The sequence below is a fragment of the Eschrichtius robustus genome, chromosome 7 (genome assembly GCF_028021215.1).
Source record: "Eschrichtius robustus isolate mEscRob2 chromosome 7, mEscRob2.pri, whole genome shotgun sequence".
Lineage (NCBI taxonomy): Eukaryota > Metazoa > Chordata > Mammalia > Artiodactyla > Eschrichtiidae > Eschrichtius > Eschrichtius robustus.
In genome coordinates this window covers 96,505,300-96,528,345 of record NC_090830.1, presented here as the reverse complement: position 1 = coordinate 96,528,345, position 23,046 = coordinate 96,505,300, and the positions used below count along the sequence as shown (strand labels likewise).

The 23,046-nt window shown below is 34.6% G+C and overlaps 1 protein-coding gene across 1 annotated transcript in view; it reads right to left on the bottom strand.

Moving 5' to 3' along the window:
- Window positions 1-23,046, bottom strand: part of PCDH15 (protocadherin related 15) — a 1,145,650-nt gene that overhangs the window by 853,987 nt on the left and 268,617 nt on the right. The gene's annotated exons all lie outside the window — the stretch shown is intronic.

Genomic DNA, 23,046 nt, shown 5'->3' with positions numbered 1-23,046 from the left:
TTGTGGGTCACAGATTCGAGTCAGGACTCCACAAACCTGTAACCAAGGTTGTGATGGCTGGGCTGAGTTCTATTCTGGAGGTTTGATTAGGAAAGAATCCATTTCCAAGCTCATTCAGGTGATTGCATTTGGTTGTGACTCTACGACTGAGGGCCCAGGACCTAGCTTTACCTCTTACTGACCACTGGCTTGTGGTTGTCTTCAGGTGCTAGAGGCTGCTCATCGTTTTCTCTGTCTCATGACCCTCCTCTTAGTTTACAACATGGCTGTTTACTTCTTCAAGGCCAGCAGGAGAAGCTGTCCATGTGTACCAGGAAAACAAAATCTTACATCTCTCTTGTGACATAATCACAACCTTGGTATCCCACAACCTTTGCCATATTCCGTTGGTTATAGCAAGTTACAGGTTGCTTCCACATTCAAGGGGAGAGGATGATGCAGGACATAACACCAGCTGGCAGGGTCATGGGGCTATTTTAGAAATCTGCCTTCCACCCTGGATTAACTCCTGATGTATTTAATATATTCAGTTAGACACCAAATTATATCTATCTATGCATAAACAGGCATTTAATAAGGTTGAAGATTCTGAACAATCAAAACTTGTTTTCAATATGTTTGAAAACCTTATAGAACTTTTTATATGTAAAATTACACATTATTTCATTACAGAAAAAAAAAATAATGATGAAACTCTCACTAAAGCTACAAGCACTCTGATTAATTAGTTGACATACTTAAAACCAGAGCAGTTGAGGAAAATATTTCAAAAAATATACAAGAAAAAGTTTTAAAAATCTCAATATAATCTTAAGCTATATCCACCAGAGGTACTTAGGGATCACATATTGTAGGATAGTGCCTACTATGAATTGTACTTTCATATAAGTTTCTAAAGATCGGGGACTTTTTTTTTATTAGTGTGTAAAATAAAATTTGATACAGTTTTGTGTTGTCTCCTGACTTTAATAAAAAAACCCAGGAAAGATTACCAAGAAAATATCTTAGATTTCTTGAGCCTAAAGCCTATTACTAAACATAGGTTTCATATATATATATGCATATATATATATATATATATATATATAAGAAAGATATGTATATATGTATCTATATAAATATAAACAAATATAGACATATATATTTATTTTAATATATATTTAAAAATATGTTTATTTATATAAATGCACATATAAACACACACAGAGCTATTTAATAGGTAAATGGTGGAATTACTCTGGTCATTTAAAGCTTTCATTATTAGAATTAGGTGACGAAGAAAAAAGAGTTTTATGAATCACCTTCATCACTCTGCTACATTGAGGACTTATGAAGAAATCCTCAACATAATATTTTGCTGGATTTAAAATGCCCTCAGTTATCTCTAATTCTAAAATCATAATTCTGAATTTTATACAAATTTACAGTCCTCCTAGAACCCCAGTTTCAGCAAGTATTAGTTGGCACTTTCTATACCAGACTCTAAATGCATTTTCAGATGAAATAAGACAAATCACCAATGTCTACCATAACTGAGACTTATATTACTTGACTTTTTGATTTATACTGGTTTCTCTTGACTCAATAATCACTATTGTAGCTCATTTCAAAGAGCAGAACATGGGGAGACAAACTTGCCCCCCAAATTTGTAAATCAATTTATTCTGTCCTTCTCTGCCTCTTGCCTTTTCCTCCAAAAGCAGTCATAGACCAGTACGTTGAAGGAAAGCTGCCATTCATTCAAAGCAGGAAGTACCTCTGCCAGGCTTTTCCAAACAAAACCCAATACACAGAGGGAACACAGAGTCTGAGTTACTTAGGAGCCGAGCAGGCTTCTTCTTCACATGGCAGAGCAGATTGAAATGAGTTAAAAAGTGTGGGAGAGAAGCAGACATTTTGTTCACTTGCACTGTATCAACAAGTCAATAGCCCAGGCAGTGTCATCTTATAGCTGCAACTGCCACCTCTTAGAGCCACCACCAGCACCTGGATCTTAAAGGATTATGGACAGTTGATTTATTTCTTGGCAATTACTCAAATCTCTCCAAAATGTATAGTCTTCCTTCAACTCCATATCCTGCTGGACTGAAGGAATTTATAACTGCTTTGTAGCTTCATTTAGAAGAGCTTCATAATTTCTAGAGCAACAGATTATCATGTCACATATTTTGGAACAAAGCCAAGTTCCACTCCAGACAAAAAGTGATATGATTGGATAATTCTGCAGTTAGTGGAAACATGTAGAAATACAGAAGCAGGGTTACTTTCCAAGACGCATATGCCTTTAACTATACTCATGTTCACTTTTATGTTGATTCAGCCCTAAAGAGAATTTAAGGGATTGAAAAACAAGCAAATTGTATTAAAAAATACTAACGCTGACAGCCTGAGAAACAATATTTTTCTTCCTGATCTAGATGATAAAAACTGATACAAGTATGGCCATAGTAAAAAAAAAAGCATAAATTATACTGGGAAATACTCTGCACATTGTTAAGGTAGAATATTATTTGTAAGTTATTTGACCACAGAGTCTCTTGCTGTAGCATGTTCGGCAAGTTCTTAGATTCTAGAACAGTCAGAGAATGCTGCAATCTTAATCGAGTTTTTATCAACATTCTCTGTTAGTAACATCTTCCTAGATTTGTCTCTACTTAAACTGATAGGTGAAAATAAAAGAAATATAAAATCTAATCTAACTTCATTGATTCCCTCTGTAATTTTCACACAATTCTGAATGAATTAACGAATGACAGTTCTGGGGAAGTTCATAAGGGACTTTCAAGCAATGAAAATATGTGAATGCTGCAATACTTAGTGTTGAATTGGTACGCAAAAGTGAATCAATTAATCAATGCTTAGTAATGACCAAATTGCTAGATCCCCACACTGCCCCCTCCAATACTTAAACTGCAACTCGACTTGTCTTCAATTACCCAACACTCCTCCTGCATAATTATCTCAGGTCCCCACTGTCCTCTCTTTTCTCCCATTATCCTACAGAACAAGTGGGTCTCCCACTCTGTGCTATGATAAATGCCAACGTAGTCAATAAGAAATTGTAAGCTCAGCAAACACACTTCAATAAAATTATAGTGAGAATCCAGTCTTCTGTATAAAGGTATGTTTACTGGACACTATATTTACACAGTATTGTCATTTCATTTTCAAAACTCTCATCTCTTAATCCAGAGATACTTTATCTGAAGAAGCAGTGCTGTACATTTATTTACTCAATATTGAGTGCCAACAGTGTGCCAGGCAAAGCTACAGGAACTGGCAACACTGTAGTAACTAAGACTGGCATGCACAAAGCATATAAAAGAGCAGATATTATCAAAATGTGTCTGGGTCACAGAAAGAGGAAAAGAAAAGAAGGGAATATGGTAGACAAGGAAGTTGATGATATTGTCAGTTTGCTCAAGCCAGAATTCTCCCTTTGAATAGTTAGAAAAGTTGGGACAATTTTACAATCAGTCACTTCTGCTGTTAGAGAGAAAATGTTAACTCCAACCATTAGTAGTTGTAAGACTTGAAAATACAGTTTGAGGGAAACAACTCATATTCAGAGCAGATATCTCTCTCAGTCTCAATCTGATCAAATATATAATGTATACTTTTTCTACTGAAGAGCAATAATTTGTTGAAAGTTTTCCCAATCTGTGTGCTTTTAAATAATCCCAAAATGCTCCACCCAAAAATGGGCACTTAGGAACCTCTAATCAATTTTCAAAAATGAATGATGAACACGGATATGGATTCCCTTCATTATCACTCCCGGGACCTCCTGTGAGAAAAAGATCTGTGTGCACTACTGAGGCATAATAAGTCTCAGATCATCATCCTTCATCTTAGAAGCATTATTGTTATTATTTTTTTTATTTCTCACTTCACATACCTGAGAATTAGTCCACCTATTATCACAATTCTGGTACATGATCTAGAATCAGATTCCTACACGTGTTAAAAATATATTTGATCAGCATTTGTCATTATGAGAAGAGGCTCATTAACACATATTCAATCAATCCCCCATTCTGAAGGAACAAATACATAATATATCACATGATTTATATATTAAAATATGCCATAATAAATCATATAATTTTATTAACTTTGTTGGCACCCAAATTTCTTGAATTGAGCCTAACATTTTCTTCTCTAATTTTACCTTTAACCAAGTCAAACAGCATCAAGGAAAATAATCAAGGGTCAGCCCCAGAATGACAATGAATACGTTTTGGAAACCTGTATTAATAAAGACATTAATATGAGAATATGCATGAGAGTTGATTTTCTTTTTGCACTGTTAACAGAAATTAGAATTGTAATAATATAACTAGAATTTGAATTTTCAACCAAACTAAATCCTGAATCACGTATGTTATTTTTTCAAAATGCAGGTCAATTACTGAGAAAACAGATCTGGTTAATGTAAATTGTGGGTGATTTTCTACCTTAATAATTCTTTTTAATCCTAAAGACAATATAAAAATAGCCTGACCATTCTTAATAAGATTATAACTTTGTAGTGTAAGGCAATAAGGAATAGAAAATCAAAAAAAAAGAATCTGTAGTAATACATAAGCAGGGCTACTCAACTGTGCATCTATAGTTACAAGTTTGAAAGCTATTTTTTCTATAAAAATTTCCCTCGCAGTTTCTCCATGCCTTTTTTTTAATAAGTGTAATTTCTGAAATACACTGGAACTGTCAAACATAAAAATATATATAGAAAAAGTGCAACATAAACAAATCTGAACATTTTCTCCAGAGATTTGTTTCTAATAACATTCTAACTTAATTAAATGAAATTATATTTTTACCTGAGAAACACTCATGGGGACAAAAAAGACATATATATTGTCCAGGGTCCCAAACATTGATGGGGTGTTTAGTGTAGTTGATTTCATCAACTAAAATTTGATTCTGAGATCCTTTAACTGTGCAGTTCTGTTTTAACATTTGCTAGGTTGCCAATTTTCTTTGAAACTGCATTCAGTAAGAACTCAGTGATAACCACATGATTGAATTTTAAAAATTTATTGGTACTCAGAGTTATCTCAGTAAAAAATAACGAATCTTGATAGTTGTATGAGTTGAAAGAGATGAAAGCAATGAGCTGCTTTCAAAATGGTAGTTTCAGAAACCATGATCTCTTCAGAATAGGGTTTTTTTTTTCAGTTTTAAAAAACTTCACCTCCAATCCTGTCTGGCATTTATAAACATACTTCAACAGACTCCAAATTGCTAAGGAACCTTAACTATAAGTCCTTCTCCAAAGATGAAGTACATCTTCACAATTCTTAATTCATTAAGGCTGTAAGGTAGGTAACTAACAGAAATGATGAAAATGTTATGAGAACATCAGTTATAAAATGTTTCCATAACACAGTCCCAAATATCAACAACAGTACTCAGCCAAGAAGAACATGTTTTCTCTCTCAATCTACAAATTCTCTCCCAATACCAAAATACCCAAAACAAACAAAAATATATGACGAAAAAAAAAATTGGTTTCTTCCAGCTATCACTCTCTCCTTCCTCTCCTTAAATATCAAACTTCTTTCAAGAAGATTGTCCTTACCTCCCACTTACTGCTCAAACACTTGAATGTGGATTCCATGACCAACCAAATATCTCACTGTATCTTAGAGGTGCCTTAGTCTTCAATCTTCCCTTTGCTTGCCCTTTCAACACTTTTCAGAACCTTTGACAATCTCTCTTACTAGAGTCTATTCTCTTGGATTGCCAGAAAACACACTCTCCTGGTTTTCTCCTCCACCTGTGACTGTTACTTTTTAGTCTCTTTTAGTAGCTCTTCTTTCTCTAGTTTCTTTAAAGTTTGAAAACACTTAGATTCTATCCTAGACACTTGCCAATGTACTGAAGCTCATCTCCGCCCCCCCCCACGCCCCCACAGGCCTCTGTTCCATTCCAGTAAATGATTTTACCAGTGAAGCAAATGACCCCCAAGTTTTCATCTCTAGTGCAGAACTCCCTTCCTATATACCATCTGCTTATTAGATGTCTCCATTTGGATGTGCCAAAAATTCAAAAGAAGTTTGAAATTCCTCCTCCACTATCTCTTACAATGTTCATGTGGTCCAGTGTTCTTCCTTTCCACAAAAGATACTCCCACTTACACATCTACTTGAACTGAAAATCTGAGAGCCATTCTTGATACCTAATACTCTCTCACCTCACTTCCAAACACACATATGTTGTTAACTGTAACTCATAAGCATATCTCAAAACTATCCTTTATTCTCCATCTCAGTGACAGTAAAAATTATGACATTTTCATGCTCCTCCTGTGCACCTTTCTGAACTGATGCTCACTGATGCTGGTGTCAAAACACCAGCCATGCTTGTGGACATACGCTTTCCAAAGGGAAATGAGAAGCTAAGGTATTTTTCTGCCCTTTATGTGGGCAGCAAAAAAGTGTTTTTAACTTAACAATCTATTTGGTCATTCCTGAGAAAATTTTAAAAGCCAAAGTAATTCACTTCTATTAGTCCGAAATTAACGAAATAAAAAATAAAACATGAAATTAATTATAAGTAAATCTGAATACCTCTGCATAGGGTAGACTTAAGCAGATCTGCTGTAGGACCAATGCTTCAATAAAAAATAGAATCAGAAATATACAGCAAAGGTCCAGAAATATTCCTTATACTGTTACAGAAGGGATTCTTAAATAATGACGTCCCTGCCTCTACATGGCTTTACTGTAATCAAATGACAGAAAATGTAGTAATTTGATAGTTCTGAGCTACCCTGACTTTACAGGTCCCTCCTCCTACTTCCTGGGATGCAGTGCTATTCAAGGGAAGATCATACATTTACTTTTATCTTAATATACGTAGGCCATTCCTTCTGTGTATTCTTCCAATTAACTTGTTGCTTCCTCTGTACTTAACTAAAGCAAAAACAACCTAACCCTTGGCTATCATTCAACCTTAGCTTTGAACCAGGCTTTGTTGTGATCTACCTCATTAAATTACTATTTAATATACTATGAAATTATATTAAAGTCCTAACAGTAAATATTTGGAATATGTTAAAACGAACTTCCAGAAAAAATAATCTAAGAATAAAATGTAATGAAACTTTGTTGTGTGAAAATATTCATAGTATACTACCTTTAAAGAATAGTCTTAGAAGCTATAATAATAATGGCAGAGTTACCTTGCATAGAACAATTACCATGAATCCTTTTAAGTAAATATTATCACTTCCATTCTAAGAATGAGGAAATTGAGCCTTAATGATGCTAAGATAACTTCCTGGAATCACATGGCTTCTAAAAGGCAGAACAAGATAATCAATATGCCTGTCTCTATAACCCACATTCTTAATCATCTCTATTAATTGCCTCAATGTTAAAGAAATACAAAATGAGTGTTCATTTGTCAAAAAGGGAAAGATAAATCCCTTGGTCCAGCATATCACTTCAACATTGCTGTCTTGGATCTTTACCAAGATAATTCTATCAGTAAAATTAGGAGTGAAATAGTGCTAACATGAGAGACTTATGGCAATTTCAATCAATTCATTTGCACTGAATCCATCTTAAAATGAATTATACATTATGCCTTTGGGGTTACTATGAGGCACATATATACCATTTACACAATGTATTTTTATAAACATGTTTATCATTCCATTTTCATACATGAAACACTAAAGTCACCAAGTGTTAAAACACTGACACAATGACACTAACAACTGGAAGGTGTTTTCATTTTACCAAACTTATTTACGTCTTTTACTAATATTATAATCCATCTTATATTCATATACATATTAAAATTATATATTTCAGAGGGCAGACAACAGAAGCAAGAAGAATTACAATCCTGCAGCCTGTGGAACAAAAACCACATTAGCAGAAAGAAAGACAAGATGAAAAGGCAGAGGGCTATGTACCAGATGAAGGAACAAGATAAAACCCCAGAATAACAGCTAAATGAAGTGGAGTTAGGCAACCTTCCAGAAAAATAATTCAGAATAATGAGAGTGAAGATGATCTAGGACCTCAGAAAAATAATGGAGGCAAAGATTGAGAAGATGCAAGAAATGTTTAACAAAGATCTAGAAGAATTAAAGAAAAAACAAACAGTGATGAACATTACAATAACTGAAATGAAAAATACATTAGAAGGAATCAATAGCAGAATAACTGAGGCAGAAGAATGGATAAGTGACCTGGAAGACAGAATGGTGGAATTCACTGCTGTGGAACAGAATAAAGAAAAAAAATGAAAAGAAATGAAGACAGCTTAAGAGACCTCTGGGACAACATTAAACGCAACAACATTTGCATTATAGGGGTCTCAGAAGGAGAAGAGACAGAGAAAGGACCCGAGAAAATATTTGAAGAGATTATAGTCGAAAACTTCCCTAACATGGGAAAGGATATAGTCACCCAAGTCCAGGAAGCTCAACGAGTCCCATACAGGATAAACCCAAAGAGAAACACGCCGAGACACATAGTAATCAAACTGGCAAAAATGAAAGACAAAGAAAAATTATTGAAAGCAGCAAGGGAAAAACGACAAATAACATACAAGGCATCTCCCATAAGGTTAACAGCTGATTTCTCAGCAGAAACTCTACGAGAGAGAAGGGAGTGGCATGATATACCTAAAGTGATGAAAGGGAAGAAAATACAACCAAGATTACTCAGCAAGGATCTCATTCAGATTGGATGGAGAAATCAGAAGATTTACAGACAAGCAAAAGCTAAGAGAATTCACCACCACCAAACCAGCTCTACAACAAACGCTAAAGGAACTTCTCTAAGTGGGAAAAAAAAGAGAAAAAACGGATTTACAAAACCAAACCCAAAACAATTAAGAAAATGGTCATAGGAACATACATATCGATAATTACCTTAAACATGAATGGATGAAATGCTCCAACCAAAAGAAACAGGCTTGCTGAATGGACACAAAAACAAGACCCATATACATGCTGTCTACCAGAGACCCACTTCAGACCTAGGGACACATTCAGACTGAAAGTGAGGGGATGGAAAAAAGTATTCCATGCCAATGGAAATCAAAAGAGAGCTGGTGTAGCAATACTCATATCAGATAAAATAGACTTTAAAATAAAGAATGTTACAAGAGACAAGGAAGGACACTACATAATGATCAAGGGATCAATCCAAGAAGATATAGCAATTGTAAATATTTATGCACCCAACATAGGAGCCCCTCAATACATAAGGCAACTGCTAACATCTATAAAAGAGGAAATCGACAGTAACGCAATAACAGTGGGGGACTTTTAACACCTCACTTACACTAATGGACAGATCATCCAAACAGAAAATTAAGGAAACACAAGCTTTAAATGACACAATAGACCAGATAGATTTAACTGATATTTATAGGACATTCCATCTAAAAACAGCAGATTACACTTTCTTCTCAAGTGTGCACAGAACATTCTCCAGGAGAGACCACATCTTGGGTCACAAATCAAGCCTCAGTAAATTTAAGAAAATTGAAATCATATCAAGCATCTTTTCTGACCACAACACTATGAGATTAGAAATGAATTACAGGGAAAAAAATGTAAAAAACACAAACACATGGAGGCTAAACAATTCGTTACTAAATAACCAAGAGATCACTGAAGAAATCAAAGAGGAAATCAAAAAATACCTAGACACAAATGACAATGAAAACACTACGATCCGAAACCTATGGGATGCAGCAAAAGCAGTTCTAAGAGGGAAGTTTATAGCTATACAAGCCTACTTCAAGAAACAAGAAAAATTTCAAATAAACAATCTAACCTTACACCTAAAGGAACTAGAGAAAGGAGAACAAACAAAACCCAAAATTAGCATAAGGAAAGAAATGATAAAGATCAAAGCAGAAATAAATGAAATAGAAACAAAGAAAACAATAGCAAAGATCAATAAAACTAAAAGCTGGTTCTTTGAGAAGATAAACAAAATTGATAAGCCATTAGCCAGGCTCATCAAGAAAAAGAGGGAGAGGACTCAAATCAATAAAATTAGAAATGAAAAAGGAGAAGTTACAACAGACACTGCAGTAATATAAAGCATCCTAAGAGACTACCACAAGCAACTCTATGCCAATAAAATGGACCCCCTGGAAGAAATGGACAAATTCTTAGAAAGGTATAAGCTTCCAAGACTGAACCAGGAAGAAATAGAAAATACGAACAGACCAATCACAAGTAATGAAATTGAAACTGTGATTGAAAATCTTCCAACAAACAAAAGTCCAGGACCAGATGGCTTCACAGGGGAGTTCTATCAAACATTTAGAGAAGAGCTAACACCTATCCTTCTCAAACTCATCCAAAAAATTGCAGAGGAAGGAACACTCCCAAACTCCTACTATGAGGCCACCATCACCCTGATACCAAAACCAGACAAAGATACTACAAAAAAAGAAAATTACAGACCAATATCACTGATGAATATAGATGCAAAAATCCTCAACAAAATACTAGCAAACAGAATCCAACAACACATTAAAAGGATCATACACCATGATCAAGTGGGATTTATCCCAGGGATGCAAGGATTCTTCAATATATGCAAATCAATCAATGTGATATGCCATATTAACTTATTGAAGAATAAAAACCATATGATCATCTCAATAGATGCAGAAAAAGCTTTTGACAAAATTCAACACACATTTATGATAAAAACTCTCCAGAACGTGGGCATAGAGGGAACCTACCTCAACATAATAAAGGCCATATATGACAAACTCACAGCAAACATCATTCACAATGGTGAAAAACTGAAATAATTTCCTCTAACATCAGGAACGAGACAAGGATGTCCACTCTCACCACTATTATTCAACATAGTTTTGGAAGTCCTAGCCATGGCAATCAGAGAAGGAAAAGAAATAAAAGGAATACAAATTGGAAAAGAAGAAGTAAAACTGTCACTGTTTGCAGATGACATGATACTATACACAGAGAATCCTAAAAATGCCACCAGAAAACTACTAGAGCTAATCAATGAATTTGGTAAAGTTGCAGGATACAAAATTAATGCACAGAAATCTCTTGCATTCCTGTACACTAATGATGAAAAATCTGAAAGAGAAATTATGGAAACACTCCCTTTACCATTGCAACAAAAAGAATAAAATACCTAGGAGTAAACCTACCTAGGGAGACAAAAGACCTGTATGCAGAAAACTATAAGACACTGATGAAAGAAATTAAAGATGATACAAACAGATGGAGAGATATACCATGTTCTTGGATTGGAAGAATAAATATTGTGAAAATGACTATACTACCCAAAGCAATGTACAGATTCAATGCAATCCTTATCAAATTACCAATGGCATTTTTTACAGAACTAGAACAAAAAATCTTCAAATTTGTATGGAGACACAAAAGACCCCGAATAGCCAAAGCAATCTTGAGGGAAAAAAACGGAGCTGGAGGAATCAGACTCCCTGACTTCAGACTATACTACAAAGCTACAGTAATCAAGACAATATGGTACTGGCACAAAAAACAGAAATATAGATCAATGGAACAGGATAGAAAGCCCAGAGATAAACCCACACACCTATGGTCAACTAATCTATGACAAAGGAGGCAAAGATATACAATGGAGAAAAGACAGTCTCTTCAATAAGTGGTGCTGGGAAAACTGGACAGCTACATGTAAAAGAATGAAATTAGAACACACCCAAACACAATACACAAAAATAAACTCAAAATGGATTCGAGACCTAAATGAAAGACCAGACACTATAAAACTCTTAGAGGAAAACATAGGAAGAACACTCTTTGACATAAATCACAGCAAGATCTTTTTTGATCCACTTCCTAGAGTAATGGAAATAAAAAGAAAAATAAACAAATGTGACCTAATGATACTTAAAAGCTTTTGCAAAGCAAAGGAAACTACAAACAAGATGAAAAGACAACCCTCAGAATGGGAGAAAATATTTGCAAATGAATCAATGGACAAAGGATTAATCTCCAAAATATATAAACAGCTCATGCAGCTCAATATCAAAAAAACAAACAACCCAATACAAAAATGGGCAGAAGACCTAAATAGACATTTCTCCAAAGAAGACATACAGATGGCCAAGAAGCACATGAAAACCTGCTCAACATCACTAATTATTAGAGAAATGCAAATCAAAGCTACAATGAGGTATCACCTCACACCAGTTAGAATGGGCATCATCAGAAAATCTACAAACAACAAATGCTGGAGAGGGTGTGGAGAAAAGGGAACTGTCTTGCACTTTGGTGGGAATGTAAATTGATACAGCCACTATGGAGAACAGTATGGAGGTTCCTTAAGAAACTAAAAATAGAATTACCATATGACCCAGCAATCCCACTACTGGGCATATACCCAGAGAAAACCATAATTCAAAAAGACACATGCACCCCAATGTTCATTGCAGCACTATTTACAATAGCCAGGTCACAGAAGCAACCTAAATGCCCATTGACAGATGAATGGATAAAGAAGACGTGGTACATATATACAAGGGAATATTACTCAGCCATAAAAAGGAACGAAATTGGGTCTTTTGTAGAGAAGTGGATGCATCTAGAGACTGTCATACAGAGTGAAGTAAGACAGAAAGAGAAAAACAAATATTGTATATTAACGCATATATGTGGAACCTAGAAAAATGGTACGGATGAACCAGTTTGCAGGGCAGAAATAGAGACACAGTTGTAGAGAACAAACGTATGGACACCAAGGGGGCAAAGCAGCCGGGGGTGGGGGTTGGGGGTGGTGGTGTGATGAATTGGGAGATTGGGATTGACATGTATACACTGATGTGTATAAAATGGGTGACTAATAACCTGCTGTATAAAAAAATAAATAAAATAAACTTAAAAAAGATAAATAAAAGTATACATTTCATTCTCTCTTGAACTATAATTATTTATGTGCCTAAATGCCTCTGAGGATGATAAACTATATTAAGGAAAGGACCATGCTTCATTATTATTTATATCATGTTATTTCCTAGCATACAGTGTAGTACATAGTCGCTACTCCAAAGTTTGGCATATCAAGATCTTTAATTCACATCCCATAATTCTTTTTCTCCTCTTCATTTTTTCACCCATCCATCTATCCATGTAGTCTACATTATTCCTGTTTAGTTTAGTCTACGTATCCATCATAATGCATTGATTAATACCTAGCTTAAAAGTTAATGTGACAGAGTCTCCATTTATAATGGAACATTTTAAAGGGAAAGGTTTTATTTGTTTAGGAAGAGAATAAAATTGACTATTAGGGTCTGCTCAGTAAAATTATTAATGCTTACTAACTGTGGCAAATTAGTAATGGCCACATCAGTATCTTTCATCACACATGTTCCTCTTATAATATGTCTTTGGACCTCTTCCTACTAAGAGGTTGAGTGAATGATCTCTCCCTTTGAATCTATGCTGGTCTGTTTCTCTGGCTCCAGTGGAAATGACACTATGTGAGTTCTGAAACTAGGTGATAAAAGGCTATACAAGTTCCCTTGAGATGCTCACTTAGAATTCTGAACAGCCATGTAAGAAGCCTGACTACTGTCGATCTGTGAGGAGGACTAGGCCATATTCAGTATTTTCAAGTTTTATCTGTAAGTATTTACAGTGGATTTCTAGACTAAGAATTAAAGTTACTGCTGAATATAAAAATGTGTTGTCTGTTGAGCACAATCCTGTGTCAAACACTGTCCTAAGAAGGTACATTAGAACCTCAGTGTGGTAGTTCCATTTTTGTAGGGTCTAAATATTGTACACTTTTATAACTCTCTTTAAGAAAAATAATACAAGTTTACAAATGTAAAATTAAAAGCAAAAGTGAACATTCCCTTAACATTAGAAAATAAACCATAACTCATTAGATTTTTTAATAGTCTAGCATTATAATATCCAGAAAAATTTTTTTTTCAAAATAAATGAGCACACATGATACACAACTATAATGCTTATTTCTCTTACATGTTTTGGCTTCATCATCTTTGACTGCTTCTTAATAGGATAGCAATTTTTTAATATTAATATCTCAAGTGATAATTGGAAGATAATTTGGTCTTGTAGCTAATACAATTTATCTTTTTGCTGTTATTATTGATAGCTTAGAAGTTTCCTTAGATTCACAGCTATAAATTTTGAGTATTGTCAGATTTGGTAAATTCTCTATCAAGTTTCTATTTTGAAGGTATTTTAAGATTTTAGGGCATTTAAAGTGGGTTTTTTGGCATGATAACTAATCTTAAATATTTGTTGAATTATTGATATCCATCAACCATTTTCTACAATCCATGGAAGGATCTATGAGATTAGGGCCTCGAGTAGGTGAAGCAAGTGCAGCTTGCCTTGAGCACAAAATTTGAGAGCCCTCAAATAATTCACTAACTGAGACAAATAATAAGATAACCATATTTAAATACAACATTTTTAAAAACCACAGATAGGTGTGTGCACATACACACATTTTCATTTTACCTCAGAAACCAATGTGGTTTGGCATGGCACTACATAAGAATAAGATGCTCTGACATCTCACCTTCGGTAGCCTCTTGTTAAACATACCTCTGAAGAGATAATATTGCTATATTTATTTTATAGCTGAGAAACAGAGTGGTTAAGTAATCGTAAAAGCTAATAACACCAGTAACATTCCAACTCTATTCTAAGCACTTCAGAGCTGTTTTGCACCACTTCCTACAACACCACCATGAAGTAAGTACCTTTTATATTCATTTTTTATGTTAGATTAAATAAAGCATAGAAGGGACTGAGTAATCATAGGTAGAAAATATTAGACTTGAGTCCAGTTTTCTCTGATCTTAAAACCAGAGCCACTAATCGCTATACTATCCTGTTATCTTAATAATCTATTTTTCCAGTGAAAACTAAGCCACATGATAATAAATCTTGGACCAAATTTTACTATTCTACCTCATTTTATGCAATGGAAGCTTACTCTTGCATGTAATTTTAAAATTAGAAAAGTCTAACTCAAGTTGTTTGTTTCAGAAAAAAAGATTAAAAATAACTTTTTTTTCCTTGAAAAAGCTTCATACAACCAAAGAAATGATACTTGATTTAGATTTTGTAGAATCTTTTTTGAACGGTCTGTGCAGTTTTTCTTCCCTACATTTCCAGGGTTATAACAGAAAAGACAAAAGAATTTACTTCCATGCTTATAAATCTACAGCTTGTCTAGCATACTATCAAATCCCACCATATTCCTACTATCAAAGTATATTAGTACTATTTCTTATTGTTCCCAGGTTTCCAAGGAAAACCATACATCTTCTGTGTAAGTGCCTTTAGAAGAGTTTCCACAGGGGTGCCATCATAAAACTCAAGAGGTTTTATTTCCTTTTTCCAATTCTCTCAGTCCATGTATAAATTTATCATTTGTTTATGGATTCCAAAGTGTTGCTGCAGGATTTAAATGTGTGATATGGATATGTGTAGTAAAGCCCACTATTGCAGGGATTGTTAAATTGTAATTGATATAATGAGCAAGAAACCAGAAGGAAACTTTCTTGCATGATACCAGTTACTGTCATTTTTCAAGGTCCATTAGAGAAGAAAAAAGAACAACAGCAACAACTGTGGAAAATAGGGCAGGCAGCTAAGTGCCTACCATGGTTAACTGGGCTTTTTCCCACCTGTTACCTTGAAGAAAGAACAAGAACAACGTGGCCTCACATGTACCTCAGGAGGCACTCTCCACCCATTACTGTGATCTCTGGTCTAAAGAACGAGGCCCCAAAGGCTTCCAATATTTCCTATCATGTGTGTCAACTGACAGTTCTTAGAATAGGAAGAAATGGGAAAGAGAAGATGTGGGAGGTAAGACGGTATCAAGTGTGGTTCTCCCTTCCTTACCTGGCCTTGTGGACATAACTGACCATGTTCTAGCAGCTCGGATAGGCTTTTATTTGTCTCCATCAGAAACAAACAAACAATAGATCTTCATTTAACTACAAATCTCAGAGAAAATCCATAGGGAGGGAATATATGGGTGGAAATAATATCACCATGTTTTTCCCCTCAAAACTTAAAAACATTACTTTTTTTTAATGTTTAATACTCTATTTATATAATTTAAATGTTCTTCCTGTCTTGTAAGATCCTAACCCCCTCCCCTTCTTGACTAATAAGCAACTATCACTTAATATGTTCTTTTTTATACTAGAACATGGAATTAATCAATGATATTGCAGGCATGATACATAGGGCACTGAACATACAAAACATCAGGAAACACCATATTCTCCATAATATATTCACTAAACACTGAGCCTGTTCTTATAGCCTCTAATATTGAATGATTTCCACATGTTGAGTCCATCATGGCATCAGTTTAAAATGTTTGAGTACTCACAGCTCTTAAATAAAAATTCTATTCAGAATAGTTCTCTCCAGTAAAACATTGCCTAATGCCTTCAGATGGAGTTACAGATGATTCTTTCTGAATGCTCTATGTTACTCTATGAAATCTTTACCCCTTACATGGCAGAGACCTTATCCTTTTATTTGTATCATAGGAACCTAGAAAAGGGCCTAATTTCATTATTAGAGACTCCATTAATGTTTTTTGACTGAATAAGCTAATCAATCAATCTGTAAATATGATATCTAGGAACTTTTATTCAGCCTAGATTTCTTTGTGGAAATTCTTCCTGACATTCAGATAGTTTAATAAAAGTATGGTTAATCACATCAGAGTTAATTATGCTCAACATAGAATGGCAGGTATGTGAGGAGAATATAAAATGGGAAGACAGCTGAAACAAAATCTGAAATGAGATTAGCCCACTCCCCCAAAATAATCTGTAGATCTATTAAAACACTATGACAAATTATGAAGCATGTATATGGAAAGTGGAAAAAAAAGGATTGTAAAATCAAATTTGATTTACACTTAAAAACAAAATTGCTATGTTGGGATAAAAACAAATAAGCAATGTCATAATTTTAAATTGTATCATACAAATACCCTACAAAATCTTAAGCAGGTCAAGACACTTTAAAAAAATCCACACTAGAAATATAAGAGTGAGGCATTACTGGATCATATGGCAGCTCTATTTTTAATTTTTGAATATCCTCTGTATGGTTTTCCATAGTGGCTATACCAATTTATAATCCTACCAGCAGTGCACAAGGATTCCTTTTTCTCCACATCAACACCAGCATTTATCTCTTGTCTTTTGTTGATGGCCTTTCTAAGAGGCATGAGGTGATATATCACTGTGGCTTTAATTTGCTTCAGCAATTTCACTTCTGGGACTAGACCCAGAAAAAACAAAAACACTAACTCAAAAAGATATATGCACCCCCATGCTTATAGCAGCATTATTTATAACAGCCAAGACATGGAAACAACCTAAGTGTCCATTAATGGATTAATGGATAAAGAAACTGTGGCATATATATTCAGCCATAAAATGCAGAAATCCTACCATTTGCCACAACACAGATGGACTTTGAACGTATTATACTAAGTGAAATAAGTCAGACAGAGAAAGACAAATACTGAAAGATCTCAGTTATACGTGTAATCTATTAAAAAGAAAAACAAACAACTCATAAAAAAGAGATCAAACTTGTGGTTACCAGAGGCAGAGGGTTGGAGGAGGGGGAAATAGAGGAAGGTGGTCAAGAGGTACAAACTTCCAGTTAAATGATAAATAGGTATTAGGGATGTAATGTACAACATGATGACTACAACTAACACTACTTTATGATATATAGGAAAGTTCTTAAGAGACTAAATTCTGAGTTCTCATCACAAGGATAGCTTTTTTTCTCTTTTCTCCTTTTTCTTTCTTTTCCTTTTATTGTATCTATGTGAGAAGATGGATGTTAGCTGAACCTGTTGTGGTAATCATGTCACAATATATGTAAATCAAGCCATCAGGCTGTACGTCTTAAACTTATACAGTGATGTATGACAATTATTTCTCAATAAAACTGGAAAAAGTTGACAATTAAAAAAAACCTGCAAAGAGACTGAAATGTCCAACAGAGGAATGGATAAAGAAGATGTGGTACATATATACAATGGAATATTACTCAGCCATAAAAAAGGATGAAATAATGCCATTTACAGCAACATGGATGGTCCTAGAGATTATCATAGTAAGTGAAGTAAGTCAGATGGAGAAAGACAAATATCATAGGATATAGCTTACATATACAGTCTAAAAAATGGCTACAAATGAACTTATCTACAAAACAAATAGAGTTACAGATGTAGAAAATAAACTTATGGTTACCAGGGGGTAAGAGGGGGGAGGGATAAATTGGAAGATTGGGATCGACACATCCACACTACTATATATAAAATAGATAACTAATAAGGACCTACTGCATAGCACAGGGAACTCTACTCAACACTCTCTAATGGCCTATATGGGAAATAATCTAAAAAATAGTGGGTATATGTATACGTACAACAGATTCACTTTGCTATACACCTGAAACTAACATAACATTGTAAATCAACTATACTCCAATAAAAATTTTTAAAAAAACTGCAAAGAGGAAAATTTTTGACTACTGAATCAAAAAATTAATCAGTAAAATGGAGGCATTAAAAGGTCCTCATTTTCCTCATTTGCTAATCCTAAAAAGATAGAATAACCTATACCAGAGAAGGTAGATATAGAGCAAGTAGATGAACACTCTTCCCTCCCTAAAAGATGTGACTAATTAACTCTAGCATTCTTTTCTACTGAGCTTAGATGCAGACTCAGGATTTTGGACACAGGACACAGCACTCTACACAAACAGAAGCAATCACTAGAACTTGTCTCTTGAGATGAAAACTATTTGCTTTTCCTACTGAAAGCAAACTAAGAAGACTCTGGTTGGACTTCTGGGCACACTCAGAACTGGGTTCCAAGTGCACATATGGGAATACATATGTGTTGTGAGGAATGGACACCAGAAAATGTCTTATGGTAGCAGATGGCCAGATAGCCAATTCACCTCTGGATGACAGTGACTTCTCTAGTAGGAGAGTGATATCTATAACTAGCAATGCCATTGATAGAGCTCAAATACTCTCTGAAAAAACAGCTACTCAGTATGAAAGTGTTGCAGTCTCTCTCGAGTCCACTAGCCAGAATACAAATATTTATATTGGTTTTCAAATGTTTACTCAAGAAACAGTAAAGTGAACACTTCTTATTTTTTTATGAACTGTTAAACAAACAACAGATGGTAACATCCAATGATCCTAAACTGGGCAGTGTTTGAACCAGTGACTAGAAGATGACCCATTGAAAATCTCATTATTAGTTTCCTGAGCTGTGGTCTTAATAGTGTCTTCATTCTGCTATATCTGCAATAATGCACTTTTTAGCTTTAATTATTTAATTATTTTGTCTGCAAGAGTGAGAGGAAAAGAAATTTTCAGTACACGGACATTTAAATCAACTACATTTCACTCCTTTTCTCTCCACTGGGATCAGAGTCCTGATTTTCAGCATGGAAGACCTGGCAGAAAACAACTGCGTCTTATTAAATTGCCTGTTGGGCTTATTTAAACCTTTAAAATGATTATAGATCTAATCGCAATTTTCATTTAGTTGGCAAAGACAACAGATATTTACTGTATCTACTATGTTCCAAGTTCTCTAAACATTAATGCTCAACAATGTATAAGAATGCAGATTTTCAATATGAGTGATTTGGAATGTGGATTCAAACAACTTTGCTGCAGGTGATGAAAGCTTTCATATGAATTAATTATACTTCCCTCAAATAAGCTACGTTTTTAAAGAATATAGATATGCATATGTGTGTGTGGGTGGGAGGGGTGTATTTGTAAAACTGAATAGCTTATCTGGAATACTAAACTAACTTTATTGTGTTCTGGATATTTCGTAAATGCTGTGGCTTGTGTGGTCAACTACCTTTGGTAATGATGCCTTGGATTAAATATCAATTAGTTTTCAGAAAGATGCAGGTTTTAGATACAGTTCTCAGTAAAATATTTAGTATATTAGAAGCATTAACATATCTTGGCTTGGACTCTATCTATTCATAGAGTATGTGAGGCAGATCATAAAGTCCAAAAATAATATTCTACAATTGAAAAGACCTAGAGAAAGAGGAGATAGCCGTCCCAGGGGGACTCAAAACAAGTAATGGCAGAACTAGGACTAGAATTTAGGATCCTGATAATCTGTACTGCCAAGCTTATAAACCCATTATAATTCAGTTTGTGAGTTCTATAGGTTTATTGCACTTGACCTACATTCTGACTTTCAGCATATACTTAACTTCTACTTACTTATAATTATAGATTTTAGTTGAAAAAATTTTCTTTTCAAGTTAGAATCTAACTACTCCATCGACTATTCTTACTGATGTTGCATAAAATATGCATGTATATGTATATAAATAAATATAAATATATATTTCCTCCTGAAAACCATCTAGTCATTAATGGAACTGCTGGTGATAATGTTATTTTCTATCCTTTTCATCTGTTTAAGCAAATTTAAACATGAGTTCTATGAATGCATTCATTCATTCAGGTATTTAATTCATTATTCATTCAGGCCTTCATTAAACAAACAATTCCTTTCAGTAACGCCTATGTACCAGACTCAGTTCTGTGTCTTCGGATACAACATTAAAGCATATGTGACATATTGAAACTTATATTCTAAATGGTAGAAACAGAAAATAGACATAAAATTGGATAGTGGCATGTGCTACAAAGAAAAATAAAGCAAGGTAAAGAAACAGAGGGTGATCAGAAGGGAGTCAGGGAAGTTCTTTCTCAGATGGGGATTTAAGCAGAGACCTGAATGTACTGACCAGTTTGGAGATTTGATGAAGAGAATCCCTGTCTGAGAAAACTTCAAGTGCAAAAGCCCTGAAGGTCTTTGAATATAGCATGTTTTAAAAAAAAAAAAAAAAAAAAAGCAAGAAGACAAGGTATTATGTGCAGAGACAAACAACAGAAAGAGGGATTAGAAACTAGATTTCCAAGGATAACTTTTGTACACAGGCCTTGTAGGTAAAAATACAGGTTTTACTTCAATATGATGGATAGGCATTGGAAGGTTTTAAGAGAATTATTGTCTGTTTTGCAGTGAAAAGAAAGTCCTAGTGAATAATAGTGGGATAGTAATAGTGGTAAAAGTGAAATCAGAGAGACTTGTGAGGTCAATTTGTAACCTAGATTCTCAGACTAAATCTCTAATTACACAACTGTAACCAACAGTAATAACACCACCAAAAATTTTTTCTGGTAAAAGGAAATATAGTTACTCAAATAACTGATGCTTTGCCCTGTTCTAAGTGCTTTATGTGTTAAATCTTATGAAACTACCCCATGATGCCAGGAGATGGGTACTATTCTTATCCCCATTATCCAGTGAGAAGTGTGAAAGACAAAGACATTAATAACTTGTCCAGAGTTGAATATCTAATAAGTGGTGGAACCAGAAATTAAATTTAGTCAACCCAAATTAAATTTCTGTGCTCAACTCAAAAGGCATAAACTGAGCACTTAGTCTCTGACACAAAATGCTGCCTGTGCATCTCATCACGAGACTTCCAAATGTCCATGTGTTTCTCAGTTGTCTAAAGCAAAGAAGTCAATATAGACAAGTTGTGCAGTCCTGGTTTATTCCCAATTATTAACAAAGCCTTCCCTTTCTTCTCAAAAATATCCAACTTGATCCTAAATTATATAGCCACTGTATCCAAAGCTACCAGATGCTTTTTTCTTTCAGTTGTGTATTGTTCCATCAAAAGATGGAGTACACCTATCAGTGTACCTTCTGAAAGTGGAGAAATCTCTCCATTTATCTGCAGACATTCCTTTGTTACTTTGCTCCAGCATCTGTAGTGCCTCATAGATAGAGGCTCTCAGGGAGATACTTTTATCAGTTTAATCAGGTCATCCAATTCTGCTATCAACATTGAAACACTGAAATCTATTCTGCTTCTAAATTATAATAATGCTTATTACCTCAGAAAGAAATGTTCAAAGCAAACAGCAAGTTTTGCTGAACATATCAGCACACACCTAAAAATATTCTCTAATAATGGGAATAAATCCAGCAAATAAACTGCCAGCTTTTCCTCAATTTCTAATACGTCACAAAATGAATAAGCAAGGGCTGAGTAATGGAGCAGCTACCAACAAAATCAATATAATCATGCACAAATATGAAAAAATCTATATACCTTTCCGGAAGGTGACTGTCCTTATGGAAAGCTAATTTATTCTTAGAAGAAGTAGGTTATCACTATGCATATGTACCCAGTGTTTACTTTAGTAAATTCTAATAAATATAACCCTTCACAGAGCACTTTTATTTGAATTCCTGACAATAGACATTTGGGATAAAAGATAACTGTAATGTACTTTTTTAAAATCCCTGAGCTAATAAAAATTATTTATGTTGACTTTTTTCATGCTCTTAAGATTTTATTTTTTGTGAGATTTCTGGGAACACAAAAGATTATGAAATGATACCAAAGATATTTTCAACACTTGAAATAATTCATGCAGTTCAAATAACAAATACATTTCAAAGAACCACCAACATCTTGATAAGTTCAATAAAGTATAGCTTTGGATGATTTTTTTTTAACATCTTTATTGGAGTATAATTGCTTTACAAAGTTGTATTACTGTCTGCAGTATAACGAAGTAAATCAGCTATACGTATACATATATCCCCATATCCCCTCCCTCTTGCACCTCCCTCCCACCCTCCCTATCCCACCCCTCCAGGTGGTCACAAAGCACCGAGCTGATCTCCCTGTGCTATGCAGCTGCTTCCCACTAGCTATCTATTTTACACTTGGTAGTATATATATGTCAATGCTACTCTCTCACTTCATCCCAACTACCATTCCCCTTCCCCCTCCCCATGTCCTCAAGTCCATGCTCTATGTCTGTGTCTTTATTCCCGTCCTGCCCCTAGGTTCATCTGAACCATTTGTTTAGATTCCATGTACATGTGTTAGCATATGGTATTTGT